Consider the following 14,358-nt stretch of genomic DNA (forward strand, 5'->3'; position numbering starts at 1 on the left):
GTTTTCACTAAACGTTTATTATGTGTCATACTTTTTACATATTTTATTTCAGAAAGAATGATGTTTTTATAGATATTGGTTTATCAAGATCAAGAGCATTACAGTGACTTTATCATAGCTTGTTTGTAAGTAATCTAATGTACAACTACGCCTAAGCAATAATAAGCATAGCCTATTATCTAGAATTTACTTTGATCTTTAGGCCAGAGTAGGTATAAAAGAATAAACGCTTTAATATTAGATACAGCATATACCTGCAAAGTCGTTTAACAACATTGTTTTAGACATATTGCAACATGCAACAATATAATGATAGATTAACAGGAAATTTGTTTAGAGAAGCTGACTGCTTTAGATGCAGTAATCTAATGAGTTAAAACAAAAACACAAAATCTATTGCGGATGGTGTAAAAATGGCAGGACACTTAACCTACTACTGTCTATTAAGGGAAGTTCAGTTCAGTTTATTTATTTTTTCTGCTTAGAAATAAATAAAAATATATAAAACACAAATAATTCGCACAACAAGGATGGCATCGGAAGACCAAAAGTCACTTCGTCAGCTGCAGCTGCCACCCAAACATATGGGAGCTCTTACGGTTTACTTTTTGAAAGGAAGTTTTTTTTTTCAGAGTTTCATTGAAATTCATCAGTCAATTGTTCTTTTATACACTTGGTCGAATTCAGTTTTGCAAACAATAAAGAAAAAGTTCATAAATCATGGGTTTGACCAACAAAATTAACAACAGCATTTATGCTTCTTTAAAAAGTTATTGAACAAAGACGGTTATTTTTCTTAAATGTATTAACAAAAGAAAAATAATCGAATCGCAATTTCTGCAACAAAATACACAACGTAAGATTGTGAAACTCAACACTAGAACTAGAACAAAAGAAGCTGTTGTTCGCTAGCCTGCCAGAATGAAATGATACAAATAGAACAGAGTACTGCCTCGCGGAGTACACGTGACAAAAGGAGTGCAAAAGTAATCAAGGAAGCATGCTAACTGCAGGCATTTGTGCATCCCCCCCAGCTCGTAAGGCGAAACTGTAGACTTACGAGCTCGAACCCTTAATTACCCATTGACCAGAGGATGCGTCTAAATCCAATGCCGGCCGTCGGGACCGCGTAGAACGGCGCAAAACAGGCGATTTTTCAATATGAGGGACTCCACTTGTGGGTTCGGTTGGTTCCACTGAATCGAAAGGTAGCGGCTGCTTTGGAGGTTCAGGTGAGTGCTGTGGCTCACAAAGCTTCGGGCTTGAGACTGGTGTGGGGCAAGAGAGTGCAGGCGGACTGTGATCTGCATCGAGAGGCAACATCGGCGATTCTCCAATTTCTTGGCTAGGGCCTATCTCGAGATGCGGAGGGTGGGGAGGGCAGTAGTCCGTTTCAGGAGGCTGGGCAAAAGAAGATGATGGGAGGCTCTGTGGGTGGGCATTGATGTTTGGTTGAGGAGGGATGGAATCGGCACATGCTTTAGTATGTGGAATTACTCGCAAGAAACGTCGATTCCGTTTTGTGATTCTGCCCGACCCGTCAACTTTCACTACATATTTGTCATGCGGCAACGTTTCGACAACCATTCCCACTTTGTCCCATTTTCGAGGATAGTTACCGTTTTGGTTTTGGATAAATACGCGGTTTCCACATTGTAAAGTACGTAAAGGACGAATATGCTGAGACAGCGCCTTATCGGTTCGACCAGCTCGCAGGCGAAGGGCGTCTTCCTTTGCCTTCCATGTATCCCGCCATGTACGACGAATGTGACGATTGGAGAACTTGACTAGGCGGTTTACAAAACCGAATGCGTCGCGCAGAGGGTGACCGAACACGATCTCTGCTGGAGAGATATCACAGTCGGGATCAGGTGTGTTACGCAACTGTAACAATGCACGTAAGAAGGAATCGTTGTTCAGGTCTCCGTTTGGGCTTACATTGGTCATGAGCAAGCGTTTGACAGTTTTGACAGCCACCTCAGCTCGGCCATTAGATTGAGGGAAGTAAGATGACGATATGCGGTGCTGCACACCCCAATTTTTAAGAAAGAGTTCAGTAACGGCAGCAGTAAATTCGGGACCCCCATCGGTAGATATTTCCTCAGGAACACCAAACGTGGCAAAGTACGAGCGCAAAAGTTGAGTCAAAGCAGCTGCTCCTGCGGCACTCGATCCTGATGGCGTGGCAAATACATCCGACCACCCCGAGAATCTGTCCCCAATGACCAAAAAGTGACGGCCCCCATAGTCAAATTAATCTGCAAAAATTTTCTCAAATGGTGTAGCTGGGGGATCACATGGCGTCGGGGGAGGAGCTGCTTGAGATGGAGCATTACGATTACATGATGTACACGAATCACGAATAGCATGGATATCATTAGTCATACCGGGCCAAAATACTATAGCACGTGCCCGGCGTTCCATGGCAGACACACCTTGATGACCAGCATGCAACGTTGAGAGTACTCTAGGCCTAAGCGATGGTGGTACAACAATACGATCATGATATAGAATAACGTCGTCTTCAACAAAGAACCCGTCACGATAAGGGAGATATGGGCGAATGTCGCCGGTGTTGGGAAAGGTGAATCCCGTTTCAATAGCTACCATTAACTTGCTAAGGTTTGGATCGGCGGCTGTTTCCCGAACGATTTCAGACCATTGCAAGCAAAAGGTATGGGCGGCATCTGCCTGTATGGTAGTAACCAGCGCCATTTCTGCTACATTATTTTCTGCACACGACGCTACAGCAATGAGATCGCATGATACTGGATGACGTGAGGCAGCATCGGCTGCGCAGTTGGTTGTGCCGGGTAAGTGTGCGATATCAAAGCGCCACATTAGTGTACGCTGTTTTAAACGAAACAGGCGAGTGTTAGTGATTTCGTCCAACGTACGGTCTCCGAATATTTTTACCAGTGGCTTATGATCCGTTACAATAACCAAATTATCACAGCCTTGCGTAAAATACTTTGTCTGTTTTAGGCCCCACGCAACTGCTAGGGCTTCGCCTTCTATGGGGGCATAACGTCGTTCGGCCGATGAGAGGAATCGGGATCCTGCAAGAGTCACTTTCCAACCTGATGAGCAGCAGTCCGGTATAGTGGAAGCACACACGCAATGTTTTTGGAGAAGGAAATATCCGATGCCTTTATTAGACCAGTCAGGGCGCAAACATGTTCGACGGCAGGGGTCAAAGATTTCTACCCCATGGCGAATAGCGTCAACAATTGCTGATTTGGAGGCGGCAAATGCGGAATCCAGCTCCTGAGACCATTCGAACTTATGCTTTGGGCTAAGGAACGGCTTGAACGGTGCCATTAGGTCACGCAGTTGAGCATAGTTTCCTACTTGGTTGATTAATCCGAACCAGCTGCGTATGTCTGTGATATTATTCGGGACTGGAAATTCTTGGATGGCGAGCAAGTATTTAGGGAGGGGCTCGACCATTGCTTCTGAGATACGGAATCCAGCAAAATCTACGGTGCGTTGGGCAAATTGAAACTTGTCAGGGTTAAGGACAATGCCCGCCCGTCCCACTAAAGTGAGGAATTCTATGGTTCGCCACCAATGTTCTTCCAGTTTGCTATCATAGAACACTGTGTCGTCGACACAGCGTTCTTTGCGCACAAAATCAGTTAATATGGTATTGAAACGGCGATTGTAGCCATCCCCAGAGGATAGGAATCCTTGCGGTGCCCTAGTGTAGCGCCATCTTCCAAAGGGAGTGATGAAAGTTGTGAGGTGCCGATCAGAAGGACGCAGTGGAACACTGTGATAGCCGTTCCATGCGTCAGTCACCGATTTCCAAGTGTTTCTGGGGACACGACGGGATAGCTGGAATGGAGCTTCAGAGGCGAAGGTTTCTCTCTGGCAGAATTTGTTTAAGGGGGAAAGGTCGACAGTACGGCGTGGTGAGCCATCATTTTTGCGTGTGATAACCATACGATGACACCATGTGGTGGGTTCGCCGTGGGGGACTTTTTCAAGGATTCCCAGAGCCTCGTCGCGGAGGAGATCAGCGTGTACTTTTTCTTGCCAATGCAAGGGGATAGACGCTGGTGTATGAACGGCCACTGGCTTCGCGTTGGGGTCAACATGTATTTCTATGGGAGGACCAGCCATACAATGTAGCGCACGGTGCGGGCAAGTGTTGAAAGTGGATGCGGCGTACCTCTGGAGTAGCCAGTTTGCCATCTTGTCATTGTTTTCAGGTGTGCACGGGAACGGAAGCTTGGTTGGGGGAGCTGGAACTGCACCACGTTGAGGGCAAGTGCACGACTCCAGTTGCTTGCTGGGTAATGTGCAGCCACCGTTAACAAGTCTGACGACGTTGATTTCTGGTTCGATAAGATTGTGCGCCATTTCTTGCTTGATCTGATGTTCCCCTAGAGTTGGGAACTTCGGGGATAGGGCACCTAAATGCAATAGTGTGTCATGAGATAAGTATAACTTGTCAACGTCTTGACTGATGTAAATCATGCTCCGACATTCAACATTGCAGCCGTGCGCTGTACCCCGAATGATGGCACGAAATGCTCCTGTAATGGAAATAGTAGAGCGATTTGCAGCTATTAGGTTTGGTGCGGGTACAAGGGTCTCTTGTCCAAAGCCGGATTGCACAAAGTTCTTTAGTGACCATACATTTATTTGGGCACCAGTATCTGCGATTGCTGTTACTTGTGCTATCACGCTAGTGTAATTGCCATGATGACATGAGTCATCCATAGATATGTCTACCCGAACTGTGGGATGTTCTCGCATGCGGGATGGTGTCCAATGCCCTTTTTGGAATGTGTGGTGAGGACCACGAATTGTTGAGCACATTGGGTCTCGGGTTACGATGTCAGTTTGTGTTGAGGCAAATGTGCCTATTTGAGGTACAGTAGGTGCTGCACAGAGTGCTCCGACTGATGCATCTTTAGGAGGAGCACCCCATTTGTTTTTATGACGAGATGACCGAAAGCATTCAAGACAAAGGGAATAAGGCGTAGTGTTCCAACCTCTGCGGCCTTCTCTGTAACGATTGAATAATCTATTGCATTTAGGGCAGTGAGTTTGTTTTGACCAATTGGGAGAGGAGGGTGCTGCCTGGATGTGTCCACGGTCTCTTGGAATAGGGCTTTGGCTTTTCTTGCGCTTGAAAGTCGACATTGCCGAAACGTCATGAGATGGTACTGCATTGCGAGCCATTTCTTTATTCTCGACAAGGGCGATGATATCGTTAATGGGAATCGACAATACTTTGTCCATTCCCATCATGTCGCGACGAATCTCATCGTCAGAAATTCCACTGAGTAGTGTGTCTCGGATCATGTGATCTGTATAACTGACTTTCAGGCCGCAAGAACATTTAGTGGTGAATGCACATATATCCGCTTTTCCTCGAGCACGAGCTGCAAAAGCGCGAAATTTTTCATCGCGCATTTGGTGCATAGCCATAAACTCTGTCCGTAACACCCCTGTGGCGACAGGTATAACGGCCAGTTGTCGCATTGCAAGCAAAAGTTCATCTACAGGTTTACTCACTGTTTCAGCGTCAGCTTGGAGAAGGCTGTCCCCTAGGGCTTGGCCGGTACATTGGAATAACTGGGCTGAAGCTGCTTCATCAGAAATTCTGCAACCTTCTTTGAAAGCCTTCCATCTTCTGGTGAACACGTTCCATTCTTCCGGAGAAACTCCAATGTCTACAGTAGGTCGAATAAGCTTCGGACCAAGGTTTACGGGCGCTGGAACGTTGCGCGTCGTATCAGCATGACTGTACGTGTGACTTTGCAGCACCACACAAGCAACCGCTTCGGGCACGTCGGCTGTTTCAAAATTACAGTTGGGAAAGGCGCATGTTATCACCACCATTCCACAAATTTCTTTAGATTAACCTTATCCTATTGCGATTCGATCATGAACAAAGACGGTTATTTTTCTTAAATGTATCAACAAAAGAAAAATGATCGAAGTGACAGTTTGGTTGTTTACTTTTAATGACGGTTGCAAAACTGTACGAAATTAGCTATAGTCAACTTTAGAAGTAAGCTAATCTTGTTAGTGAATAGCCTACTAGAGCTATTTAAAACACAAGTAGGGAGTCTGGGATAAAGTGTGCAATGGAGTAAGACGAGCAACCCTTGGTTTTGAAATAAACATTAGGAAAAATTGAAGTGTTTTGTTTTAATTTTGTATTGTTTGAAATTCGTTTAATTTCAATTAGTTTTATTTCAAAATTCAAGCAAATTCATTTTGTAATGTTTTTGAATGAAAATGAAACATACAAAACTATCACAAATGAAAAAGCGCCAAAAAATTCCAATGCAACACGTAGTTTGAAGATTTACCAACTGTTTGCATTAACGAGTGGTCAAAAGAAAATTATGACCACTGAAAAGATGTTTGAAATCAAACCAAATTACATTAGGTTACTTTCCACAAAGATGTGAGTGTCATTACTTATCTTTAATAACAAGCACCGTTTTCTGACAATTATGCTTATCATATTAATTTAGTGTAAGTTTATTAGAGAATTGGACATCATCATCATCATGTCGTGTCACTGGTCATTGGTCAAGTCACTGCTGGCAGTTGGCCTACACATATGTTTCTACACACTATTTAATCTTTTGCTGTTCTCATCCAAGTGATACCAATCTATTCTTTAACGGTCATCCAGCCATCTTCTTTTTGGTTTCCCTCTTATTCTTTTTGTATCTCTTAATGTCCAATTACTAGGGCGATTTTTTTGTAACCTAAAAAACTCAAAAAGGTGATTTTAATTTAAAATTAACCAAAAAGTAACTTTATTCCAGGGGTTCCCAACCTTTTTTAAACCGTGGCCCTCTTTAAAAATTTTGAAAAATCAATGGCCCCCCCTATTTTTGTTCGATCTTTTGAAAAGATCAAGAAAGGTCATTTTAATTAAAAAGGCTTGTTTATACAGTAACCGGTACTAATATTTTTTTTAAATTTTAATTTATTTCTTTTGTTAAGCTTACAGTATATAGTGTTGGAGTGGACTTAGAAGTGATAAATTAAAAAAAATTAATATTTTTTAAAAATATTTATGGCCCCCTTGAAAAAGGTCTATGGCCCACTAGGGGGCCATGGCCCCCAGACTGGAAACCCCTGCTTTATTTAACGAAAGCAAAAAAGCGTAAGAAACAGCAGCAATTCAACATAAAAAAGAATCTAAATTAGTTTCAATTGTGCTCAAATTATAATAACACATATAAGTTACACAATTCTTTTGCAGAAAATTTCTGTCAATCAAACACTTTAGCTGTTGCAAGGAAAACAAGTGGATAGTTAACACAATTACAGTAATTTCATCAAAAAAGTCGCTTTACGAGTTTCCGGAAATACACGAGATAAGAACAAGCATGGGCTCGTGCAAACCTAAAATCCGTAGCACAATAGAAAATAGATTAAAAGTCTTGGCATTACATAGAATGTAAGTTCATTTCTATTTCAATTCAATTCAATTTATTTTTCTTTGTTGGAAAACAACAGCGATGATAAAGTTACCAATAGTTTACGGGAACAAAACCAACAAAAGGAAAAGGTGGCAAAACTACAAAAGTTTAAAACGTGCATGCGATGCAAATTTAAAGGATACGCAGATGAAAGTAAATTTAAGCACGGCCATCAAACCTAATAGTTTAAAATAGATAATTAGTTGAAAGAATCAGTTGGCTCCACATACCTAAAGCAACTGGAGGTCTGACAGTTGATGAAGCCATGCGGGGACGACTGAACCTTACAACCAATACAAAAAAGAAAAATCAAAAAACACGAGCACTAAGAATAAACGTACGGTGAGCTTATTATACAAAAAACTATGTACAGTATTTCGTTTTGAAATAAAGTGAAGTGTTCGCAGCAACGACAGTGGTGCAGTTTTAAAACAGCAATCGATAACTGATCGGTTCAGGAATATACACTAATTATTATTTGAACATGATATTAAAGTGATGATCAGCTTCATTTCTCCGGTAGCAAAGAAAGATAAATAAATAGGGGAATTAGGCAAAAAGTATGCACAATAAAGTGACCTAACAAATGAAAAGTAATCTAAAAACACAAAAGTGACTTTTGGTAACTTTATAACTTCTTAAATATGGACCTCACAACCATGAAATTTTGGTTCTACACTTCTTTTGTTAATTGGTACAACTAAAAACAGTAACTTTAGTAACAAAAAATCGTCCTACCAATTACATAAACAACAAATCGCTAAGATTTTTGACAGTAAACTTTATTGTGTAACTAGTTATGTTAACTGCATGTTTTTTTATTTCAGTTTGTTTTCAGTAGCTTTGAAAGCTTCAGTTAAAAATGCGATTGAAGTTTTACTTGACTGGCATCACTGCTGTTTTGGAAACACTATTTTTTGCTGGTACCATCTATGGTTGGAGTTCTTTTAGTTACATTTTAGAAAAAGAAGGATATTTCAATTCATCCTGCAATGCAACAATGACAAACGCAACACTATCCTGTTCTTCACAGCAGCAACGCCTGAATTTAGTCTACACTATTGCAAATTTTGCAGGTAGCCTAAGTACTCTTTTGTCTGGTTTCATTTTAGACTACTACGGGACTCTTGTTCTTCGTATGATTGGAACGATTTTGTTTTTGTTAGGGTTTGTGATTTCTGCTCTAACAACCCAGGAAAACAGCTTTTTGTTTTTCTTGACAATGCCGATGATTGCGTGCGCTGGGTTCACTATTCTAATTTCTAACATACCAGTTGGAAGTTTGTTTCCAAACCACAGAGGTTTTGTCGTTACTATGATCAACGGAGCTTTTGACTCTTCAGCTGTCGTATTCGTTTTCGTTAAGCTAGCCTTCGACAACGGCGTTGAACTGAGATACACTTTATACTTTTTAACGTGCTGTTCCTTCTTAATTTTTATTCGGACAATTGTATTGATGCCAAGGTATGCCATACCATATGATGCAAAAGAAAACTTTGATTACGCAACAACCCAAAACCGTTCCGCCATAAACAACAGTAATGAAAGTAGTGAAAATACTCCATTGATCGATAGAAACAAACAAAATTTATCACTGAAAGCTGCTGTTTTTTCGCGTAAGTTTTGTTTTAATTTGTTCTTCGTAGGAATTCTTCAATTGCGAAATCAATTTTTCTACGGTACAGTTGATGCATGGCTTACAAATTTGATTGAAGCCGGAGATACACAGTCACAGAGTCACTATATTAATGTCTTTGGGATTGTACAGTTATGTGGAATTTTAGTCGCACCTCTAAGCGGAATAATAATTGATTTTGCAAAAAGAAAATTCCGAAACGAGATTCTTTCTGAGAAAATGTTGAGTGAAAAATCAGTATCCATAAGTCTTTGTTTAACTAGTGTTTTAGCAGTAACTTTTTCTGTTTTGGTTTTGATCCCAGTTTTACAATTACAATACTTGTCGTTTTTCTTGCAAGTCTTTTTCCGCTCTTTCCTTTACGGAAGCTTCTCGAGCTTTATCATTACATGTTACCCAAGCGAGAACTTCGGCAAGATGTATGGTTTCACTGTAGTATTTGCAGCTGCTATTACTGCAATCCAGCTTCCATTATTTTATGTTGTAAATCATTGTTTTAATGGAGATTTTTTTGTCATAAATATTGTGTTACTGTGCCTCACGTTTTGCACTTTTATACATCCAATTTCTTTATATGTTCAAGCCAATGTGTCATAAATTATGTGATTTACTGATTTAGTCTACCACCAATTATGTGGTTCAAGCTTTTATAACGCCGAATGGAATATTGTTTGTTGTAATACTTTGAGATGATATATCCTCTTAAATTTCAGTTGTTTTTTAACGTGGCAACAATTTTTTATCCTTTAAAATCCAGTTTAGCTCTATAAATAGTTATACTATATATGTACATATATAGTATTACTATATATATAGTATATAGTACATATGTAGTTATACTATAAATAGTTGTACGCAGAGGTTTAAATGCTTTAAATGAATCATTGTAAATTATATTCCAACTCTAACTTAATACAACTTTGTTAATAGTTCTGCATATAGGCCAATAAATAAGATGTGCAAGTTTTGTAATAATGTAAGCAATATCGCACCAAATCAGAAAAATCAATTTATTGATATACAGTCAACCCTCGATTTAACGGACTTCGATTTAACGGACTTCGGATTTAACGGACTCAATATGCGCAGATCTATGAGTAAAAGAATGTACCAAAAGAACGGTTTTTATTGTTTTGGAATTCACCAGATTAGAAAGCTGTCGCTCACAACGTCATAATACGTATTGTGATCTATCAGCGTACTCTGTACTGTACTTTGTTAGCAAGAGCCTTCATTCGGTGCACCTTAGAATCAGTTAGAACCTGCCTGTGTTTAGTACGGTGCATTATGTCTAAGCCAAATGAAAAACGTAAACGTGTGAACTTGTCGGTGATGCAGAAACTAGAACTGATCAAAAAGCTTGAAAAAGGGGCCAGCGTTGCGAGTGTTTGCGATCAGTATGGTGTCAAAAAACAAACAGTCTCAGACATTAAGAGCAAGGACAAGCTGTTGAAATACGCTACGTCTTATTGTGTTGATGCGGCGTCTTCCAAGGGTGGTAAAGTGAGCAACAGAAGACATATGAAGATGGATAAGGAACAACCTTTGGACGCAGCAGTTATGAAGTGGTACGTTCAACAACGGTCCAGTGGAGTGAATGTGCGTGGGACAGAGTTAATCGCAGCTGCTGCTAAACTTGCTACCGGTCTTGGCTTAACCGATTTTAAGGGCAGTGATGGGTGGCTTTGGCGATTCCGGAATCGCCACGGATTATTTAACGAGGTTCTGCATGGCGAGGCTGGTGATGCAGATACGGCAAGTGTGGCCCCCTTTCGCGAAAAATTAACAAAGCTGATTAGTGACGCAGGCCTCACCCTATCTCAAAAATTTAACGCAGACGAGACGGGACTTTTTGGCGTTCTCTCCCAAAGAATTCTCAAGTCCGTCAGGGTGAGGAGAAGACCAAGGGGAAGAAGACAAGCAAGGAAAGGCTGTCGGTCCTGGTCGGGTCCAATGCCACCGGTACACACCGACTGAAGCTAGCCGTGGTGGGCAAATCGAAGAAACCACGGGCATTTAAGGGATTAAACGTCGAGCGTGACCTGCCAGTAGTTTACTACAACTCTAAGAAAGCTTGGTTTAACTCTGCAATATTCACTGATTGGTTTTTCTCGCATTTTGTGCCTGCGACTCGGAAATATCAAGAAGTGCTGAAGATTTCTCCGGATGATGTACGAGCGATTCTAATACTCGACAATGCCCCAGCGCACCCTAGTGAAGAGAAGCTTGTAAGCGCTGACGGCAAGATAAGGGTCCTTTATCTGCCCCCTAATACAACATCGGTTATACAGCCAATGGACCAGGGGGTTATTAGCGCCTTGAAGAGGCGCTACATCCGACGTTACTTGGACGAGGTCCTGGTCATTGTAGAAGACGAAACAGATGCTGAGGTCGACATCAGGGGCCAGCGGACCTTAAGCAACATAAAAAATTACAATATTCGTTCAGCCATTTATAACTTTGCAGCAGCGTGGCAAGACATTAAGGTGTCTGTCCTCGCAAATTCATGGAAGAAAATCTTAGAGGACAAAGATTCAGAGGCCAACTTTGAAGGAATAGAGGCAAGAGATTTTCTCCAAATGTTGCAGCGTGGTGGGGAGGTATCCACCTCCATCGATGATATAACAGACTGGCTAGACAAATTAGATCTGGACCCAGGGTATCAATTCATGTCTGAGGCCGACATAGTGGCATCTGTGGTGGATGGTGGAGAAGAGGAAAGCAGTGACGAGGAAGAGGCGATTGAAGTCCCCAAGGTGAAGTTGTCAACTCTACGGAGTTATATCGATGCCCTCATTGATTACTTCGCCTACAGCCAACTACCTGAGATGGGAAGCTCAGGATATGGGAAGCTCAGGATGATCAGGGAGCATATCATCAAAGAACAGCATATGGGGGGTCGCCATACAAAAATCAACAGCTTCTTTGCTCCTAGCCGCTCTGTTCAACATGGTGCTCCAGCCAACCCATCTGTGTCGTCTCCATCTCTCTTACGCATCCCACCTGCCCCTGAAAATCTGAACAATGATGCCCCATGCTGCAGTCATCGTCCCACCATCCCTGAGGTTGATGTTCAGGATGATGGACATGATGAGTTGATGATCATCTCTGACTCAAATTAATCTACATTTAAATTGTGTACTGTAAATGTACCTGTGTACTGTAGTCGCGCAGGCTATACAAAATACAAACAAGGAACGCATTTCATGTGTCTTTAAACTGCTACTGTGTTGTACTGTACAGTATTTGGTTTATTAAGCGGTGACAGATGGTCTACGTTATAGCAGAGTACTTGACTGTACACTGTGCAGTAGTGGGAGTACGGTATTTTCGATTAACGGACTTTTTCCAGCAACGGACTGCTGCTGGTCCGCATTTGTCCGTTAAATCGAGGTTTGACTGAATACAGTAGAGCTTTCGCCACACAAGTGTGGCTTCTTTAGTATAGTCTTATCCAAATAAAACGATATTATATGAATTATATGTAACGATACGATATGTTTTGTAATAATGTCTGCGGCTTTTTCACCATAATAAAACAAATGTGCTCTTAGCTTATTTACAACGGTGACTCTTTTCAAAAAAATTTATCTACTTTATCATCAGTGGTTATTGTCAAAGTTGTAATACAGTGTAGATACATTAATAATATTACAACCGCAAGTTTGAAAAGTGAAGCAGTGTTACGGTGAACAGCATTGATATTAAGGTCCAAGTACCTTTAGAAAAATATAGATCAATAAATGTTATGATATGATACATAAGCAATGATGGTAAACTGATATTCAAGAAAAAGATAATCACATTAAAATAAGACGTGTAGGCTATCCTTAACGAAATTTGCAAAAAAGATCCAAGATGAATAAAATACAAAAAGGAGGAAATCTATCTTACATCCTGTTAAGCGTCACTCCTGGGAAATGAAGTTGCTTTTGTATTGTCATCTTTTTTGCCAATTATCGTGCACCGCGTCAGGGTTACCAGATGACCTAAATTTCGGACTAAAATCGATAAATTGGCCTCATTTCATTTACTGTGTCTGACAGCTATCAAATCATTCGGACATTTCGCTTGTGTCCTAATTTGGCTGAATTTTTATGACCTCTGAAAAGTTTTTTGGTTTAGTTCGTATTCCTAGCACCAGTTCCGTGCAGATTGTTTTCTGGATATCAGCAAATCAAAGGGTGCAACGAAAGGCTATTTTGAGTTTTATGTTTTTTCTTGCCTGTCTGTTCCTGCATTAATTGCTACAATCGTGCGGCTTTTCTTCAGGTTGTCATTCACATTTTACAAAGACAAACACCAGAAACTAAATGAAATCGTTCTTACTTTATTTATTTTGCCAAGAAATGCTCTTGTCTAAATGCTAAAGAGATGAATGAAAGGTTCTCTGCACATGAGAGATGTAGGCTACTCAACCCAAGAAGAAATTGAATATTTAGCAATAAACATCGAAAGTATGCAGTAGGAATTGGAGTTCTGCCATGTCTTGTGTTCTATAAAGCCTATGTCAGTTTTATGCAGTTTATGCACAACAACGCAACTTTTATGCACAACAAGTCGGCAGCCGTGGCCGAGTGGTTAGCGCGTTGGGCTCGCAGTCGAGAGCCTGCATGTTCGACTCCAGCCACCCGCACTTGCTGTTGTTTCTCTGGGCAAGAAACTTAACGATAATTGCCTCTACCTAGTGATCGATTTCGAGTAATGGGTAGTACCAAATTTAAGTCATAAGTAAAGTAGACAACCGGAAACAGACATTGCCGTCGGCTGCAGCGTGGGTCAGGTGTATGTCGGAAGGCGTACACCGATGCCCCAGCCAGCAAGCCTATATGGGCCCCACATGGGGACCCATATGGGCTGATGTACGGGCCCCATGTGAGATGCCCATATGGGGCCCATACACATTGTGTCCGCGGGCATCACATTGCCCCCATATAGGCTGCCCATATTCATTTATGGGTTTCATGTGGGTTGCTCACACTCAACCCACAAATCTAATATGGGCTGCCCATATGTAACCCATAAATCTAATACAGGCTGCCCATATGTATATCAGGTATATAACTGCAGACAGATGCCAACTTTGCGCAATGCATAGCAAGGTGCCCCCAGTAAAGTGCAATCGGCGTAAGCCAAGAGCGTCAACTGCAGACAGTGCACATGATGATGAATTGTTTTATATTGATCAACAACGCACGAGTAGGTATATACCTCCATGTGACATTTTCCTATTTGTGGTACGTAAGCACAAAAAATAGT

General features: G+C 41.3%; 1 pseudogene; it reads left to right on the plus strand.

Moving 5' to 3' along the window:
- The first annotated feature begins 8,325 nt into the window (after nt 1-8,325).
- Nucleotides 8,326-9,696, plus strand: LOC145764857 (equilibrative nucleobase transporter 1 pseudogene; annotated as a pseudogene).
- Nucleotides 9,697-14,358: the final 4,662 nt, after the last annotated feature.

Source organism: Aplidium turbinatum, chromosome 1 (genome assembly GCF_918807975.1).
Source record: "Aplidium turbinatum chromosome 1, kaAplTurb1.1, whole genome shotgun sequence".
NCBI lineage: Eukaryota > Metazoa > Chordata > Ascidiacea > Aplousobranchia > Polyclinidae > Aplidium > Aplidium turbinatum.